The 15245-nt window shown below is 39.3% G+C and overlaps 1 pseudogene; it reads left to right on the top strand.

Moving 5' to 3' along the window:
* The window catches only part of LOC127620572 (membrane-associated guanylate kinase, WW and PDZ domain-containing protein 1-like), a 121761-nt pseudogene that overhangs the window by 17660 nt on the left and 88856 nt on the right, over positions 1-15245 (top strand).

Raw genomic sequence — 15245 nt, 5'->3', positions numbered from 1 at the left:
TTTATATTTTTATAATATTTCTTAATATTAAGTAATATACAGTATTTATACAGGATATTTAAGCAATATCACATCAGCACTGCGGTGATTCGGCCACAGGTAATCGTGTGTGTGTGTGTGTGTGTGTGTGTGTGTGTGTGTGTGTGAGATAGAGAAACAGAGCGTGTGTGATCACTTGTTGCCACATCCAAGCATAGATGCTGTCAGCTTTCTGATGATCAGCTTTCTCAGTGGAAAAATAGCATCCAAGCAGGGGTAATTCTCCCTATTTCGCGGTAGCCATTGCGCAAGAGTCAATCACTATAGAAACCGGGATGTCCTCCTCCATTTTAAAAAGCACCTAATGTGTAATTAATCAGTCTGTTGTGTCTCTCAGCTGTGATGAGCCGTAATGTTCATTTAAAGCCATTTAAAGCTATTTCCTAACTTTAGTATTGTAGTAAGTGTAATAAGCAATCACGAAGAGCTGTAGTATGTAAACGGCTGATGCGGATTCACTTCACGTCACCTAACTGCCTCATATTACACACAAAAATTATCTTTTGCCACTACCTTCTGGTTAACATTTGTAATGTAAAAAAAAAGACAAACAGTAGCTCTTAATAGATCTGCACTTCTCTTACACTTTAGTTTAGAACTGCACGAACACAAGTGGAGTGATACACACACAGTGAAGAGTCCGAGTGCTGCTGGTGTCAGACCAACAGTGCTCATGGAACATCTCTCATCCAATCAGATTAGAGGACCGGAAATAACTGTTGTATGTATATATATATATATATATATATATATATATATATATATATATATATATATATATATATTAATTAACACCAAATACAGACTCAATTCAGTACACACACGCTGTCTTGTCTGCTTTCCAGCATTCATGTATGTGCTCTCGTGTATATGCAAGAAGAACGTTTGTGACTTTGTGTGAATGGTTAAAGTGCCTGTCTTGGTGAAATATTGGAAACTGAGTTGGTCCATCCAGATCCTGTATGTATCAAATATTTAAATATATAAATATTTGTGCTCGGGAATTTTAAGTCACAAGACAGGAAATTTGTGTTTTTCTGCAAAACTCTTTTACCGAGATACAATGAAATAAATCACTCAAATGTTGGTAAATCTAATAAGCAACTCAAGTTCAGCCATGTAACTCTATGTGGCACAAGCTTATAGGTTCTTAAGCTTGTTATCTGTTAGCCAATCGGCTCACTCATATGTGACATGTTAAAGGTGCTGTGAGAGATTTTTTTCATGGAAAGGTATATAAAAATAAATTACCAACTCCCTGCAAGATATACTGTAAATGAAATAAGTGTGGAGACATCCTCACCGGTCTTTGTGACAGCACTAGACTCTGTAAACATAAAAGAAATGTGTCTGCGTGCCATGGTCTCTGACTCTTTCTGCCTGTCAGTCATTTTGCGTGTATTCATAGTATTGTAGTTGTAAGTTATTGAGGCTTAATGCCATTTTTATGCCATGTTACTCAGTAAAGTTATCAGTTGAGGGCACTACTTTGCTGCTGTTGTTTTTGACATTTGTTTCTGCTCGATATTGTCTTAATAAAGCTCCTTTGGTATCTTTGGAATAGGGGTGAAACGATTAGTTAACGTTATCGACAACGTTGACAATAAAAAATTGTATACAAAACTTTTTGTTGTTGAATAGTCGTTTTATCTCATTTAATGTAACTTAAGATCATATGAAAACTGCAGCTCATGCCTGATTGAGGAGAGGAAGAAAACAGAGCTCACAGTCCAAACACACTCCAAACTTCCAAACACCCTAAAAGGTGCTGTAGATCGCAAAGTATGAGGGAATTATAATGCAAAAACAAGTCAATTCAGAAGCAGTGTCATCGTGAAATACAGTATGAGTCTATGAGTCATGTGAAGTAACCCAATCTAAGGGGAGATTCAATCTGCAACCGGTTGATGCACACTCTGCCACGCTTGTCCAATGCTTGGTGCAGCTAGATTATAACGTGATGGCTCGCAACGTATTGAATCATAATATACTGTATGTGTCACGGTTTGTATCTTATCGTGAAGAAAATCAGCAATACGCAGCTCTCAGGTCTCAGATGTCAGAGTTAAAGATGGATCGAAGTGAACAAAAAGGTAAGAGTGTAGTCTTAGCTCATTACACACTGTAACAAAAGTTTTTGATTAGTCTTTATATATATATATATATATACTGGTGGCCAAAAGTTTGGAATAATGTACAGTTTTTGCTGTATCGGAAGGAAATTGGTACTATAATTCACCAAAGTGGCATTCAACTGTTCACAAAGTATAGTCAGGACATCACTGATGTAAAAAACAGCACCATCACTATTTGAAAAAGATCATTTTTGATCAAATCTAGACAGGCCCAATTTCCAGCAGCCAACACTCCAATATCTTATCCTTGAGTAATCATGCTAAATTGATCATTTGGTACTAGAAAATCACTTGCTATTATATCAAACACAGTTGAAAGCTATTTGGTTCATTAAATGAAGCTTAACATTGTGTTTGTGTTTGTTTTTGAGTTGCCACAGTATGCAATAGACTGGCATGTCTTAAGGTCAATATTAGGTAAAAAATGGCAAAAAAAAACAAAACAACAAATATATCATACAAACACTACAGTCTCAAAGACAAAGGACAACTGGCTGTAACAAGGACAGAAAAAGATGTGGAGAGCCAGATGTACAACTAAACAAAGGATAAATACATCAGAGTCTCTAGTTTGAGAAATAGATGCCTCACATGTCCTCAGCTGACAGCTTCATTGAATTCTACCCGCTCAACACCAGTTTCATGTACAACAGTAAAGAGAAGACTCAGGGGTGCAGGACTAATGGGAAGAATTGCAAAGAAAAGGACACTTTTGAAACAGGAAAACAAAAAGAAAAGGTTCGAGTGGTCTAAGAAACAGACATTAGACAACAGATAATTGGAAAAGAGTGTTATGATCTTAACCCCATTGAGCTTTTGTGAGATCAGCTAGACTTTAAGGTGTGTGAGAAATGCCTGACAAGACAGTCACATCTATGGCAAGTGCTACAGGAAGTGTGGGGTGAAATGTCACCTGAGTATCTGGACAAACTGACATCTAGAATGCCAAAGATCTGCAAAGCTGTCATTGCTGCACATGGAGGATTTTTTGATGAGCACTCTTTGAAGTATTTCAAAAAGTTTTGAATATTTTTTTTCAAATTGTAGTAGTAATTTTTCATGTTGTTAACCCATTTGTGCCCAAATTTTTATGAATGGTTTCATGCATATAGTCATGTTAATAGTGTCCTATATGAACATGTTCTGCATTTATTTTCCCAAGTTTTTTCTTCTTCTTCTTGAAAATCATATTTGAATGTGCGGCAACTTCAGTTGCTGGTGGGCAAATATGTTGTATGCACGCCTTCAATGTCAAATTTGAATAGGAGGAGAACATTTGGCATCTTTCTCAAAATAATTGCTTTCAACAGATCAATCTTTATTCTTAAACAAATTTATTATGTGTAAAGACATTCACTGCAAACCCAAAAAAGCTGCTTCTAGCTTATAATTTCTTGAATTTGAAAATAAATTATTAAAATGTCGAAATTATCTTGATATATATATGGGGATTTAAACAGTCATCAACAAACCCATTTACTTAAAGTGGTGGAACATAGTGCAGAACAAATTGCAGACATCAAGTTGCCCTAACAGGGCATTGTGTATCAAAAAGTTAAATTAAAATAAATATAATTAATGCATTAACTCCCATGGCGCTGGAGAAAACTCTGGGCAACCAGCCTTTGGAAAGAGAGGAGATCTCTGTCTCCCTCTTTACATGACTGGTATGAATGAATGAAAGAATAAAATTTCAATGGGTGGGTTTTGAATGAATGAAATAATTAATAAATACATGTTTTGTTTTTGTGTCATGCCACCTAACATATAGACCCCATCCTTCTAACCTGCCACCCCGCAGCCTCACCTCCCACTTCCCATTACACCTTCATGTACCTCTAATAACACCAGGCATTGACCATAGCACTGTTGAGTGCCCAGCTGTAGCATGGCCACCACCACTTCTTTGATCGGATGCCAATCCGGTAACGGTTTACACATTGGTCATGCAGGTCAACACCTCCCATATGTGCATTTCAGTCTTTATACTGTAGGTGATTTCATAAAATAATGTAAATGTAAACTCTTTACTTGTCTGAATGTCAACATTATAATGGAATCATAAGCTACTAGTCATAAAAAGTATTAGGGTCCTTGACCGATTAGAATGAAACGCATCCAAAATGGATGAAGGGGTCTCAATATTTTGCCCCTTACAGGACATAATATCATAAAAGTTTGAAAAAGATAAAATACAGCAATTAATCCCATGCTTTAAGTTATGTTTAGGTGGAATATTATAAAAACACCAATAACCTTGATTTATTAACCTATTAACACAGTATACCCCATTTCCCAATGATATATGTACTTACAAGGTATTTGCCCGCCGGCAACTATTGTTGCCGCTTGGACTTTTGACTAAGTATACAAGACATTATAGATCTCTTGTAATATTTGTTTTTTTTTGGGTGATTCTAGAGACCTTCATGATTATGTAGATTTATATATGTAAAAAACAAATACTTAGTAGTAACATGAAAATGACCTTTTATTGGGAGGGTTTGACTTTGCCATGCTTCCTGGAAGAAGGGGTAGGAAGTTGACAGCATTATGTGACAGGAAGGAAGTGAACACCATTTTTTTTTTTTCTTGAAATCCTTTATTTGTGACACGATTCCTTGTTGTCTGCCCCGTGTTTTCTGTTTCACCCTTCACTGATCACATTCCATGTCACGTTTTCCTTGTTGTCTGCCCCGAGTCTCACTGTCCTTGTAGAAAACTACAATTCCCACAATTCCCAGCCTCCCTCACTGCTTGCACTCATCATTGTTCTCACCTGTGTCTCGTTTCGTCTTTATTGTGTCCTTGTGTATTTAAACCCTGTTTGTTCCTCCATTCCCTTGTCGTTCGTGTTGAATGTTGACGTTTCCTGTTCATACTGATGTTCTCTCGTTGCTCTCTCTCTCCGTTCCCCTTGTTCGTTCGAGGATACCCCTGCCTTTCGTGAATGTTCGCTGTCTGTCGCACCAGCTGTGTGTTATTTTGTGTTTGAGTTTGATTTTCTTCCCATCGTGGACTTTTCATTTGTTCATGTATTTTTATTCACTTATCGCTGTAAATAAAGCCGCACTTAGATCCAACCTCCCGTCTGCCTTCCCCTGATTTCCCCACACCCGTTACAATTTGGCTGTTTTCTTGCAAGTCATTGAGATATAAAACATGGATAGCATCTAGAAAAACACTTACAAATGGAAAATGACAATTATACACTGCGGCAACTATAGTTGCCGGTGGGCTTAAATTGGTTTTAATGTCCTGAATATACATTGTGATCAGTTGAAGAGCAAAATCTGTACATTATTCCATACTTTTAGCCACCAGTGTATATTTATATGTACAGTTGAAGTCAGTACACTTAGTTTACATACATTTAGATTTCATATTAGCAAACTATAGTTTTGGCAAGTCGTTTAGGACATCTACTTTGTATATGACACAAGTAATTTTTCCAACAATTGTTTACAGACAGATTGTTTCATTTTTAATTGACTATCACAATTCCAGTGTGTCAGAAGTTTACATACACTAAATTAACTGTGTCTTTAAACTGCTTGGAAAATTCTAGAAAATTACGTCAAGCCTTTAGACAATAAGCTTCTGATAGGATATGTACTGAATTTGAGGTGTACCTGTGGATGTATTTTAAGGCGTACCTTCAAATTCAGCACCTCTTTGTTTGACATCACTGGAAAATCAAAAGAAATCATCCAAGAATTCAGAGAAAATTGTGGACCTCCACAAGTCTGGTTCATCCTTGGGAGCAATTACTAAATGCCTGATGGTACCACGTTCATCTGTGCAAACAATAGTACTCAAGTATAAACACCATTGGACAACGCAGCCATCATACCGCTCAGGAAGGAAACGCATTCTGTCTCCTAGATATGAACATATTTGGTGCAAAAAGTGCAAATCAATCCCAGAACAACAGCAAATGACCTTGTGAAGATGCTGGAGGAAACAGCATTTTGTATTTAACAATGTTACTGAACTGATATCATCCTGATGGAATCATCCCTTGCAATCATTTAACATGATAATGATTGAAAGGCAATAGAAATTTCATTCTATTTTTACTTTTTGACCACTTGATCTGGTGTTTTCCCCTTTTTCTCCACATCTTATCTCATCCTTATCCTCTCTTCTCCCCAGCTATCTCCTCCTCTATCTTGCATCAGTCCTCTAACTAACCTACCACTGCATTTTCCATCTTTTCCTGTGTGTCCTGACTCCCTGCCCTTCTCTCACGTTCATTTCTTCATACTGTCAGCCCCTCACGCTCCCTCGCCATCTGTCCTGTCTTCATCTTCCCCTCTGATTATTTTGCTCTTCCCCCTATCTGTTTCTCACTGGACATCTACACGTCAGCGTTGCTTTAATGTCGCTCTGGAGTACGAGACTGGATGGGGCCAGGTTCGGAATATCAGCACTGCTCCAATACTGTTATGCCTCAAATGAAAATGTTAGCCGCAGTCTGAATCTGTCACTCTGCCTAACAGACTGCACCTGGTCTAATGAAACAAAAATTTAACTGTTTGGCCATAATGACCATCATTATGTTTGGAGGAAAAAGGGTGAGGCTTGCAAGCTGAAGAACACCATTCCAACCATGAAGCATGGGGGGGGGGGCAGTGTCATGTTGTGGGGTGCTTTGCTGCAGAAGGGACTGATGCACTTCACACAATAGATGGCATCATGAGTGAAGTGGTGGTGGTGTAGTGGGCTAAGCGCATAACTTGTAATCAGAAGGTCGCTGGTTCGATCCCCATAGCCACCACCATTGTGTCCTTGAGCAAGGCACTTAACTCCAGGTTGCTCCGGGGGGATTGTCCCTGTAATAAGTGCACTGTAAGTCGCTTTGGATAAAAGTGTCTGTAATGAGTAAGGAAAATTATGTGGATATATTGAAGCAACATCTCAAGACATCAGCCAGGAATTGAAATGGGTTGCAAATGGGTCTTCCAAATGGACAATGACCCCAAGCGTACCTCCAAAGTTATGGCAAAATGGCTTAAGGACAACAAAGTTCATCCGATAGAAAATTTGTGAGCAGAACTGAAAAAGCCTGTGTGAGCAAGGAGGTCTACAAACCTGACTCTGTTACACCAGTTCTGTCTGGAGGAATGGGCCAAATATTCCAGCAACTGATTGTGAGAAGCTTGTGGAAGGCTACCCAAAAAGTTTGACCCAATTTAAACAATTTAAAGGCAATGCAACCTAATATTAACAAAGTGTATGTAAACTTCTGACCCAATGGGAATATGATGAAAGAAATAAAAGCTGAAATAAATCATTCTCTCTAGTATTATTGTAACATTTCACATTCTTAAAATAAAGGAGTGATCCTAAATGACCTAAGAAAGGGAATTTTTTCTATGATTAAATGTCAGGAATTGTGAAAAACTGTTTTTAAATGTGTTTGGCTAAGGTTTGCGTAAATATCTGACTGTAACTATATATATATATATATATATATATATATATATATATATATATATATATACACACATAGATAGATAGATATAGATTTATAAAGTATACATACACTCACTGAGAACTTTATTAGGAACATAGTGTTCCTAATAAAGTGCTCCGTGGTATATTCTGTCATCATTTACTCACCTGCATGTTATTCCAAACCCATTTGACTTTCTTTTCTTCCGCTGAACACAAAAGGAGATGTTAGGCAGAGTACCAGATTCAGACTGCGGCTAACATTTTCATTTTTGTGTAAACTATCCTTTTAAGGTGTGTGCATGTCTTTGTATATACATGCATCACTTTGCCATGGCCCACACGCCTTTCATTTAATCTCACATAACAAATGATTGATCCCTACCCATTGACTGTTAGTTATTTCAATAACAAACTGCCCAAACTCCAACAATGCCTTCTGTCAATGAACCTCCAACCTTACAAGGATAGTTTACTCAAAAATGAAAATGTTAGCATTAGTCTGAATCTGTCATTTTACATAACTTCTCCTTTTGTGTTCCATGGAGGAAAGAAAATCATATGGGTTTGGAACAACATGAGGGTGAATAAATAATGACAGAATGTTACGGAAATAGAAATAGAAGGACACAGCGAGACAGTGTATGTTTGTGTATTTGTATACTGGGTGTTATCCCGCCCCTTTGTACATGGACACCTGAGCTTGCCTGCTCCAAGGTCATATCCAGCACTCCTCTTCCTGTGCCAAAGGCAGCCTGTGTTTAGCCTGACTCAGTCTATCTCAGTGTCTGTTGCGATTGTTGAAAAAAAAAAAGACTTCTCCTATCAGCTTCCGGATCTCTGGGGGGTGGGACAGTATAAATGACCGATTGGCCAATCACATGAGTGAAAACAATTAGTCATGTGTCCTCAGATGCTGCTCATGCTGTTAATTAGCCTCATTAAGCCTGGTGGGTCTGCCAGCCTGAGGGGACACTTGGATGCAGTAACCGTGGTTACTTCTGCGCATGAGTCAGGTTGACTACACCTACATCTGACCCCTGGTTAGGATTGCATCGATCACCAATTAGAAAATATTGATATTTTTGAAAACCTCTGATGGTGACAATGTTACAGAGACAATTATGAGAAGAGTGTGCTATTGTGCCGAATGCCAACTAAAGTGCTATCTAGCAATAAGCTATAAATTAGTGTTTTATGGTTGTAGAAAGAGAATAAAAAGCTTTTAAATCCACCAGGTGCTATTTTAGGGGCTTTGTGTGTTTTGTATTTAACAATGTTACTGAACTGATATCATCCTGATGGAATCATCCCTTGCAATCATTTAACATGATAATGATTGAAAGGCAATAGAAATTTCATTCTATTTTTACTTTTTGACCACTTGATCTGGAGTTTTCCCCTTTTTCTCCACATCTTATCTCATCCTTATCCTCTCTTCCCCCCAGCTATCTCCTCCTCTATCTTGCATCAGTCCTCTAACTAACCTACCACTGCGTTTTCCATCTTTTCCTGTGTGTCCTGACTCCCTGCCCTTCTCTCACGTTCATTCCCTCTACTGTCAGCCCCTCGCGCTCCCTCGCCATCTGTCCTGTCTAAAATCTTCCCCTCTGATTATCTCGCTCTTTCCCCTTTCTGTTTCTCGCTGGATATCTACACGTCAGCGTTGCTTAAAAGTCACTCTGGAGTACGAGACTGGATGGAGCTGGGTTGGGAATGACAGTGCTGCTCCAATACTGTTATGCCTCAAAGCGCTCGCTCTCAGACTGCACCTGCCCCTCACACTCGCCTGGCCAACTGTCACTTAGTGGGACATCTCTGCATGTTTAAGGTCTTGTATTTAAACATCCAAGTCTCACTGAATTGTGGTCTGTCACGTTTACATCAGAGGGTCTGTTGAAGCTGAAACTGTTTTGAATCTAATAAGTTTGCTGAGCGACATTTATTTGACTAAAAAGTGGGTGGCAATTTATGTAATTTAGGCCTGTAATCATTTAGTAGCTTATGATTAATATATTCTTGTCAATTCTGATAATTATTTGAACCAATGTTAAAAGGAATATTTAGTAGCCTATATGAAAATTGTCTCTTGTCTTTTCAAACCCATATGTCATTCTGCAGAACACAAAGGAAGATTTTTTTAATGAATATCATAGCCCATACATTTAATACATTGACAGTGGATAGTGCCTCACTTTAAAGCTTAAATAAGCACCCAAAAGTGTCATAAAAGTAGTCCATGCGACTCATAATGACCCTTTTCTGGAAGTTCTTGGAATGTGACACAAGTTGCATGGACTACTTTAATGACACTTTTGGGTGCTCATATAAGCACTAAAGTAAGACACTATCCACTGTCATTTTATTGAAATTATTGATTGTAACATTCTTTGAAATACATAATTTTGTGTTCCACATACCTCCTACACATTTTAAGGGGATTCAGGGTACTGATTCCCCTTAAAAAAGTACTGTGGTGGCATCATGGTGATGTTACGGAATTACCATGGTACTTTAATATATACCATGGCACTAAATTATTACCATATACATTTATAATGGTATTAACGTGATACCACTTGGCCCATCAAAGAGGTATTATTATGATGCATGTCCAAAAGCATAAACTCTATTGATCCGCTGGCAGGTCCAAAGGGCGGCACTATATCATGAAAAGACTTTAAAGTCTCCGAATATGTACAGTAAGTCAGATATGTGAGGTATCATTTGAAAGATTGAAATCTGAACTTTCAGACATAACCACTACTGATGCATTTATGTTACATAAAATAAGGCCTCGAAACTATATATATATGTATATATCATTGCACACTTCAGCTTTCTATTGACACATAGAGTGAGCTTCTAGTCCACTCAGAGGCCAAGATATTCAATTTAACAACAAGGGGGGTGCATGATCTGAAAATTAGACTGAATGTCTATGGACGAGCACATCTTTGAGGGCTAAAATGAGTTAGAGTGCCACCTACATTTCAGACCTGTATATTGTTTTGGAATGTGATAGAGAAAAAAAAAATATTTAGCTTGCTGCCATCTAGTATAATGAAATAAGACTTTTCAAAGTGAGGTAGAGTAAACAGTACCAGAATTACATGTGTAAAAATTAGGACAACAACAACAACAACAAAACAAATGTGAAAAATGAGACCAAGTTTTTGCAGTTCGTACACAGTATGTGTGAATGGTGAGCTTTTAAATTTGAGTTTTAAAAATTGTGGGCAGCTGCCCAAAAATTCACCAGAGTATGAGGGGTATCATGCCAACCATGTTACTATGTTACATATAAAAATAAATAAATAAATAAAAACATGATACTTTAAGTGTCATTTAACTGAAACAACACAATGATTGGAAATACACATAAAAATCACTTGTCAAATGTATTTTTCAACTCTGTAAAAAGTAATATACTTTATATTTCAGAATTAAAATTAATTTTCAATAATCATGCCTTGAGAAATTAAATTTATGCTGAGTAAACATGAATAGTAGACACAGTTGCACTTGCATTATTATAGTGTTTACATTATGTAATAGCAATTTTGTGTATGCAACCTTGTTCTGGTCAACTTTATGACAGAGCACATGTCCCAAAATTGAAGTTCTAGAGGATTCTGTTGAAAATACTCTACACAGCAGCTCAAATGTATTTGGAGACTTAAGCCACACTAAATGTATGAATTTAATTACTTGAAATATAAAACCAAATGGCATCTGCAAACAAATGATGCAAGACATATATATCAAATGACTTTTTTGCCTCGAAGGTCTGCACCAACTGTTTTGATGAAGCAAGCTTGTGTAGTGGTCATTGTGCCTCCTACAGAGAGGGCATCTGTTGATTTGTCTGGAGGGTGCTTACAGCCCACATAGAAATGTTAACATACTCTGTGTTTGTTTAGGGCAGTGGTCCTGGTTTTGCTTCATAACCCAAATTTTACACTGGTCATCAAGTGGCGACCCAACATAATAATAGTAATGAAAATATATTCAAACATTGACATGTATAAATATTACCATGAACTGAATAGGCATGTTAACTGAATTAACATTACATATAATTCCAATACAAAATTTATTTATTTTGTAAATGAATGAACAACAGCAAAAGGGTGATTTATCAGTCTAACACATGTTGCTGGCGGAGAAGAAATCCATGAACTAACTGGCCAGTTTTGGGCTGAAACGTACAATTTTCATTGATATTTACTTGTTTGATGAACCATAATTAGCATTGTTTTTTCCTGCAGTCCGCGACCCTATCAAAACAGATCTGTGAGCCATTTTTGGGTTATGACACACCAGTTGAGAACCACTGATTTATGGGCTCAAATTGACCTCCTGCCCTCCTTGATATGTGTGCTCCTATTTTAGTACCAGATTATAAAGTTTAATATTCCAGTATTGTGCAACACTATATTATCAAACGCTAAATCTATTATGACTTTGAATAACATCATAGACTAACTATTGGGTCTTTTCATGCATCCAGTACACTAATGTTTTGACAGCTCGATTTTTTGTGCTTTGTCCCTACTGACATATATTAAATCTCTCTCTCTCTCTCTCTCTCTCTCTCTCTCTCTCTCTCTCTCTCTCTCTCTCTCTCTCTCTCCCTCAGTTTGATTGCCATGTCTAAGGTTGCAGTAAAGAAACTGCACTGGCGTTCCAAAGTGCAGGAGAGCTTCGTACCCCTGGTGGGCAGCTCGGGGGAGCTGGGCATTTTCATTGGAGGTGGAGCCGATTATGGAGAGTTTCCATTTGTCACCGCTGCACCAGGGGGAGGGATCACAGTTGGCGATATCATCTTAGAAATCGGAGGAACTCCTGTTTTGGGGCTGACCTTAGGAGACGTGCGAGGGGTCCTTAACTCCTGTCCACATCCAGTCCGCATAAAGACAGTGTCTCCAGGTAATTTAGCACTGAGAATCACTTGATTTTTGTTTCCTAAATATATATTTTTTCTTCTTCTTTTTACTATTCATACTTAGGATTTGGTATTTGAACAAACCCCTAAGCCTACCCATTTTTATATGTAACCCGTCCAGCACCACTCACATTTTCTTAGAAAATCTTTACATTTACATTTATGCATTTATATTTATATATTTATATTTATGCATTTGGCAGAAGCTTTTATCCAAAGCGACTTACAGTGCACTTATTACAGGGACAATCCCCCCGAAGCAACCTGGAGTTAAGTGCCTTGCTCAAGGACACAATGATGGTGGCTGTGGGGATCGAACCAGTGACCTTCTGATTAACAGTTATGTGCTTTAGACCACTACGCCACCACCACCACTCATGAAATCTACTTTTAGAATTTTATCATGCCTCGTATAATATATGAATATCCATGAAGTTTAGATTAGTAAAATTTTAGTCCTCTTGAATCCCTTAAAACTCTGCCAACAATTCTTAATGTCATCAGATAAGCTGACATTTAACAAGTCACTAAATAAAGTTTTTTTCTGAACCAAAGCAAAATCCATCTTTCTGTCAACCCTTCATATACTGAGTTTGGTAATTGGTTGGAAGATGGTGGTATTTGTGTCCCATGTATTTATATGTCACTCCTAGGGAGCGCTGATATTTATCATATGGTGTCACAGAATTTGTGATTTTTTTTTACCAATATGTCATACATGGCCATGACATCCTCTGTCCTCTATGCTTAGATTGATGAGCAACCTCTGCATTCCTCCCATCTCTCTCTCTCTCTCTCTCTCTCTCTCTCTCTCTCTCTCTCTCTCTCTCTCTGTTCTTACATCTGTATGACCTCCAACTTCAGAGATGTAATTTTTTTTCCTTTTCTCCCAATTTGGAATGGCCAATTCCCAATGCCCTCTAAGTCCTCGTGGTGGCATAGTGACTCGCCTTAATCTGGGTAACGGGGGACAAATCTTGTTGAGTGCATTACCACGGAGACTTAGCACGCGTGGAGGCTTCAAGCTATACTCCGCGGCATCTATGCACAACTAAACATGCGCCCCACTGAGAGCGAACCACATTATAGTGAGCATGAGGAGGTTAACCCAATGTGACGCTACCCACCCTAGCAACCAGGCCAATTGAAGTCACTCAGCATGCCCTGAGTGAGGTGTGGTAGTCAGCATCTTTACTTGCTGAGCTACCCAGGCCCCCCAACTTCAGAGAATACAATTTGTTAGTACTATGTTGCATTAGCCGATGAGCATGTCTCAAAAACGGAGAAATGCAGACTTATGCGTCCTGTTCTATTATTAAAATGGTCTTTTGATCTGCCTGTATATCCTATATAAACACAATTTCCACAGAAAGAGGAGCTTTGTGCTAATTCTGGCACATCTATTTTGAAGAAGATCAATATGCACTGTCTAAGCCGAAAAGCATCCAAGTCTTTTTAAAAACAGCTCTTGTCTCCCAAACAATGGGATTTATGATTGTGTGTTGTAGAACCCTCACGGGAAGGAGGACAGGAAACGAAGGTTCCAGGGAAAAAGGTAAGGGTTTTAATGTCTGTCTCAAAAATAATTATAACAAAAGCAACACACAATAACATAAGCGCAGTGGGTTGGCTTGTTCTGGACGAGTCCCTCTGCTCTGCGGCCGCTGGCTTTTCACCGCTCTCCTCACTCTACTGCAATTAGAGACAGGTGTTAGTCATAATTTGGCCCAGGTGTGAGCCTCTTACCGCTTTCTCCCGGACGGGCGCTTGACCACGCTCGCTGCCACATACCCCCACCGCCCGACTCAGGCCGGGCGCCATCCGCCTGCCTACCACTCCCCATTTCTGGAGAGGAAGTCGGCGGCAGCCATCTGCACCCCGGTCTGTGGATCACCTTGAATTTAAAAGGCTGGAGAGCGAGATACCAACGGGTGATCCGGGCGCTAGTATCCTTCATGCGGTGGAGCCACTGGAGTGGGGCATGATCCGAACAGAGGGTGAAGGCCCGCCCCAGCAGGTAGTAACGGAGGGTGAGGACCGCCCACTTGATGGCCAAACACTCCTTTCCACGGTGCTGTACTTAGTCTCCCTTAAGGAGAGCTTCCGACTAATGTACAGCACCGGCGCCTCCCTCCACCAGCTGCGTAGAGTACGCCCCCAGCCCTCTGTCTGAAGCGCCCGCCTGCAAAATAAAAGGGAGAGAAAAATCAGGTGCATGTAAAAGCCGCCCCCACAAAGTGCAGCTTTAATCTGCGTGAACGCTTGTTGACACTGCTCCACCATTGGACCGGATCTGGAGCCCCCTTTTAGTGAGATCAGTCAGCGGGCTGGTGACGTCCGAATAATTAGGCACAAATCTTCTGTAATAGCCAGCCAGCCCCAGGAACTGTCTCACCCCCTTTTGGTCTTAGGTCTAGGGCAAGTCGCAATCGCCGCAGTCTTTTTCAATTTGGGGACGACCTGGCCATGACCCAAGTGGAACCCCAGATACCGCATCTCCACACGCTCAACCGCGACATCTTCTTAGGGTTTGCCGTGAGCCTCGCCGTCGCAGCGATCTCAGGATCGCCCTCAGATGATGCATGTGCCGCTGCCAATCATTGCTATAGATGATAATGTCATCCAAATAGGCAGCGGCGCACGCTGTATGCGGTCTGAGGATCCGA

This window comes from Xyrauchen texanus, chromosome 27 (assembly GCF_025860055.1).
Source record: "Xyrauchen texanus isolate HMW12.3.18 chromosome 27, RBS_HiC_50CHRs, whole genome shotgun sequence".
Classification (NCBI taxonomy): domain Eukaryota; kingdom Metazoa; phylum Chordata; class Actinopteri; order Cypriniformes; family Catostomidae; genus Xyrauchen; species Xyrauchen texanus.
This window is presented reverse-complemented; position numbering and strand designations above follow the sequence as displayed.